Here is a 5,779-nt window from a genome sequence, read left to right on the forward strand (position 1 = left end):
CAGTTTGTTATAAAAACATTTGAGCGTTGTTCCTTACATACTATGCCTTCTCTTGCTGATGATCTAAATGTCATCTATGGTTATAGAAAATAAATGTATGTATCAGAGTGTGGAGAGATGTTGTGTTGTTGAAAGGTTATGTTAATGGTGTAGAGAAGAAAGCGAGTCTAGCTCTAGGGTCTGTATCAACAGCTAAGAAAGCTGCCTCTCTCACCATTTTCAAAAACAACACTACAAAATACCACTTCCCTACCACGCAACTACATATTTGTCCTACAATTGCTTATCAATAGTTCACTTAGATGTATTGCAGAACTTGACAGATGGAATCGTCTCTCAGCATAGCTATTCAGTATACCCAGTAAGGAGGCACCAACATGTAGGAAACAGTGTTGCTCTACTGTATTTTTCCACAAGTCTTTATCACTCAGGCATAACCACAACTTCAACTCAAACCTCAGATTCAGCAGCCATTAGTCAAATGCTGTAGCTACAGTCCATTATATCAGGCAGCCTGTTCTCCACTGACCAGACCCCATTCATTTTACAACCACATAATTCAATCTAATCAACTCGCAATGAGTATGTTAATAGAGAAAATATCCTTTAACATCAAGTTGGAACGCAGAGCAATTTAGTTTGGCCACGTTTTGTTTAGCCTCTATTTCTATATTGCACGGTTTTATAATGACATTCAACTTCCTTAGACTCACACAGGCTCAGATGGTAGATTAACATAACTGGAGAGATTTGAAAATGGAAATACTGTCACAGATACATGAATTAGGTCTGTTGATACAGGTTTCCTTTCAGAGGATGGAGTTGCTTAGAACTAGAGAGAGAGAGAGAGAGAGAGAGAGAGAGAGAGAGCTAGAGAGAGAGAGAGAGAGAGAGAGCTAGAGAGAGAGAGAGAGAGAGAGTAGGAGAGAGAGAGCTAGAGAGAGAGAGAGAGAGAGAGAGAGAGAGAGAGAGAGAGAGAGAGAGAGAGAGAGAGAGAGAGAGAGAGAGAGAGAGAGAGAGAGAGAGAGAGAGAGAGAGAGAGAGAGAGAGAGAGAGAGAGAGAGAGAGAGAGAGAGAGAGAGAGAGAGAGAGTTACGTGCCTAGTTACCACTCCTACTGTTACGGGCTTAAGTGACCCTTTAATGAGGTTCAAAATGACAGGCATGCAGACCCAATGTTGTGGAGTAAAGGGAGTTATTTCTGCTATTAAAAATAGATGTCTGGAAGGCCTGGGGGGTCTCGGGGGGAGGGTGTACATTTCACCCTGGGGTTTTTTAAAGCTTCAGTGACCTTGCAGTTAGAGAGGGCTGGTGAGTGAAGGAGATGGGGGAGAGGGAAATAAGGAGAGAAAGAAAGAGATGTGAAGGAGGGAACAAGTTGCAAATATGACTGGAGTGCCTAACAAAAACCACCCAATACAACCTTTTTAAAAACACTAGATAAAAATGGCATATACACATCTGCTTAAAGTACTACCGTTCTCCCCAAGGCATGTTTTGTTTTGTTTCGATTTATTTTGTTATAGATTTTTCTCGGCTGCCTTCGATATTCTTCTCCTGAAGGGTTGAGTGTGCTTTCGGCCATATTTGTTTTCATACTATGGTAACAATGCTATTACAGTAGAATAGCAGCTCATCTTTGGAGAGTAACAGGAGATGACGCCATTTAATGAGGTACTAATTTTCACCAGAACACCACAGGGGATGGGCACCATGTTCAATCCAAGATGGCCGCCTTTCATCGACTTAACGTTATAGCCCACACTTTTTTGGGAAGACCAGCTTTAATTGTATTCTATTATAATTACCTGTACTACTCTTTATCATTATTGCTACTATTATTACCATGGTTTATTCTGTACACACGTTAACTTGGGAAATGAGGATCAACTTGTTAACTGGATACCGTGTATCCTGAGGTAGTCAACCATATAACATGTAGTGTTAGATTAGTTGCTGTTTTTGTACCTTTATGGAGGACAAAATAAAAAAAATAGACACTTCATTGTTAAAACTATTATTATTGTTATGATGATGATGATTATTAGCAAAAACTCTTGATGTAAATAGTGTTTGATATTAAAGTATTAATTTGATTCGTATGTCTTTTCTAAAAAACAAAACAATGAACACAGTAGAATCTCTGGATATTTGGGAGTATAGTAAAAGTGCATTGTGAACCGTGATCTTCAATGCCTAGAAATTACAAGCTGTGCACATCTGTGCTTACTTGTGTGTACTTGTGCATGAGTACTTGTGTGTACCTTTGCACCTGTGCGTACCTGTGTACAGCTGGCTGGACTTAAAGCCAATGGGGGCCTCACCTGCTACATAGCTATGTTTCAACCAATCAATCAACAGCTACCGTCACCACTTCGTCACAAGGATCCATACAGAACAGACAGAGAGAACAGAACAGACGTGGACAAGATTAACAGTGTTTGTGCTTTTTTTGCCTTCAACGTTTGATAGCATGTTGGCCAACCCAGAGTTTTGCCATGACTGGACTTTTGGTTGTTTTTTTAATGGAAGGATCTTGCCAGTTTCATGTGGCATGCGCATGGACTTGTTAACGAAACATGTTAAAAAAAGAAAAACATACATTTCTTCTCTCTTTTGTTTTAAATGTTGGATTCTCTCTTTTATTCCCCACTGTCATATTGTGTGTTTTGCATCCCATTAAAATGAGGTCATCTAGCTGATGAGCTGTGTGGCTACAGAAACAGACATGTACAGTACATAATGCAGGCTTGCTGTGGAGTTACAGAGGGGGGTGGAGTTACAGAGGGGGGAGGAGTTACAGAGGGGGGAGGAGTTACAGAGGGGGACGGTCATTAGTAGTTGAGATAATTGTTATTTTCTTCCCCTTAACCTTGAGGATCAATCCTCTGGTAACTTTATACTGTTCAACCAAATAGCTGTAGTCTGTCCATTCTGACTATTCATGCCCTCTTTAATGTGTGTTTGTGTACAGTATGTGTGTGAGAGAGAGAGTCTCTATCATTGTGTGTGAGGAAAAGGTTTGTCTGTGCTAACTAGTTTGTGTGCATGTTTGTGTAAACAAGCATGTGTGTATATATGTGTTCATATGCATCTTACACAAGAATGTGCATGAGAGAGTACTCCAGCGTGTGTGTGTGTGTCTCATTTACTATCGCCGCACTGAATGGGACACGGCAACTCTCTTTGGCAACAAAGAGGTTTTCCCATGCCTTAGGCCAGAACCATCTGTGTACAACACCCCTTGCCATCCTCCCCCACCATGGAGTGGGTGCTGGTGGCACAGAGGTTACCCAGGGGCCTTTACTCTCTCCCTGTTTTGGAATTTGAACCCCCACCCTCCTCACCATAGCCTAGCTGCCAGACTACATACTTTAGCTTAGCTAAGTCATTACTTGGTCTGGGTAGAAGTTGTCCATTGGCACAGATCTAGGATCAGCTTACCCTCTCCCTAGCTCAACCTAAACCATTAGGGGGGAAACGCTAAAACACTGGCTAGACTGATCATAGATCAGACTGTAGGGCAAATTTCCACCTACTCCCGTTCCCTATGTGTTGAGAACCACTCATTTGTGTGTGCATCAAATCCCATTGAGCGTACTCCTCTTGTGCTTGTAACCACCCCCACCCCCTGCTCTTCCCCTCACCCCCACCCCCTGCTCTCCCCCTCTCCTCTGATCCTCTTTGGGGGGCAGAAGTATCGACCGACCTGCTTTTTTTCCAGTATATAAACGAGAACGAAAAACTGACAAAAAATTATCAAAAGGTCTGTATTTGTATATACACGTGTCTGAGCAACTATGTATAATATTAATAAAATGGAAATACATTGCTTTGATGTTTTGCGTAGCTGTTCTTGTTTTTCATTGGTTTGTTGATATAAGGGGTGTGCATGATATCCAGAACTCATTATAAAGGATCATGGTAGATTGTATTGTAAATGGAAGCACACCATTAACTCAGTATGACAGATGTATTGTACATAGAATTGAAACTGATTGGAAAGCAGATTGAGTCAAGCTTTACCTGGCAAGGATCTCCTCAATAACTACCACATAAACACATTTAGAACCATCATATTTCTCTGCCAATTAAAATGATTATCACTCATTATATCTCCTTCCCTATATGCCAAGTTTAAACAATTAAAACCATTTTGGACACACACACACACACACCCTCTCTCTCTCTCAACCTGCCAATGCCCTCCCCCATTTACACACTCACTTGGAATCCCCGTCTTCACATGCATGCCAATGAACTATCTGACCATAAGGCTAACAGTAAGCCTCTCTCCCTCTCTGCCAAATGAAAAAGCCCACTTTTGAAACTAGACCGTGCAAGACTCCGGTTGGAAGACAAATGCCAGTCAGTCAGTCCCAGAATCAGACCTAAGACCTGCTTTCATTTCAGTCGTACACTAATGAGCCCTCCTAATAACCTTCTGCTGGACCCCATCAGGACCCCATCAGCACTGGTTAGATTTACCCTCCATTATCTCTAGCAATTATACTAACGTCCAGATCATTCCAGGCTCCAGGGGAAAATACCCACGGAAAATCCAATTGGAAGTTAAGAACCCAACAATACAATTTTACTTCTCCAGTCTATAAGCCTTATTCTTTATCTGCAATGTAAACAGTTGGGTTTCAGTGGGAGATGGTAAGTGATTGGGACCATAAGGGAAAACAGAAGTCTATCGTATCATTGGGCTGGAGTGGTAGAGTCCTCTGGGTCTGCTGTGTGAGAGGGTTCTAACAGGGTTAAATGCCTCTTGTTCAACAGGCTCAACTGTGTATTACCACGTATCAAGTAAGACACATAAGACTACAGAGATGTATAGGTTGGTCTGGGTAAAGATCAGACACTTCACTGTGTCTGATGATGACGTCTGGTGTAATGATAGCTTTATGTCTAGAACTGTCCCCAGTGTACTATTGACTTCTGAACATAATCAGATAGTGTGACACGCATTAATGTAGGGAGGTTTATGCAGTTCATTAAAACGATCTATTGTTTGAATATGAAAATACTGTAACTGCAGGACACAGCATGGTATTTAGGTGTTTTTCTTTCTTTTGGGGGGGAGGGTGTTCTAGTGGCAAGTTACATTTCCATACTTTTCTTGGAAGGTAACACACTTGTACAGACACACACACACACACACACACACACAGGGCTATTTTAATACCACAGCCCTTATTTTATGTGACAGCAGTCCTTCGTCAATTGAAGTCATATTTACAACAGATAAGCTGAATGCATTTTCAATAAAGATCCTATTTTTCATGTCACAGTGAGTAATATTGGGTGAAGTAGCTGACAGTGAATTCAAGGTTGGGATTGGGATTCTCAGTGTGACAAACCACTGACCCTGTTCATAAATGAGAGGGGAAAATAGAGAGAGAAGGAGAGCGAGAGACGGAAGCCCTGTTTAAACCTTCCGTTAACATGCGTCCTGATCTTGACCTGATCTTGTCTGTTTACATTTATAAGATCTGATCACAATCAAATCACAATGCGTCTTTTAATCGTCTATACCGGTCTATAAATGTGGGAACAATCAGAATGTGGACAAGATCAAGACAAAGGTTTCATGTTAGAACCAGATATAAACAGGGCAAGAGAAAGTGAGAGACAGACAGAGAGAGAGAGAGAGAAACAGAGACAGAGAACAGACACAGAGAAATAGACAAAAGAGTGTAACTTGAATGTGCGTGTTTTGATTTAATGATTTATATTATAAATGTATATAATCCTAGAGATTAGGCTATAAATGT

General features: G+C 41.1%; 1 protein-coding gene across 2 annotated transcripts in view; it reads left to right on the forward strand.

Moving 5' to 3' along the window:
- LOC311141586 (ephrin-A5-like) overlaps nt 1-117 on the forward strand; it is a 75,206-nt gene extending 75,089 nt beyond the window's left edge. Inside the window, exon 4 of one of the 2 annotated variants that reach the window (XM_084176958.1) lies at nt 1-111. This exon is cut by the window's left edge and continues 1,095 nt beyond it. The gene's annotated coding sequence lies outside the window, so the exon portion shown is untranslated. The other variant, XM_084176957.1, reaches the window with a different exon arrangement.
- The last annotated feature ends 5,662 nt before the right edge of the window (nt 118-5,779 follow it).

The sequence above is a fragment of the Coregonus lavaretus genome (genome assembly GCF_964263955.1).
Source record: "Coregonus lavaretus genome assembly, chromosome: 14".
Taxonomy (NCBI): domain Eukaryota; kingdom Metazoa; phylum Chordata; class Actinopteri; order Salmoniformes; family Salmonidae; genus Coregonus; species Coregonus lavaretus.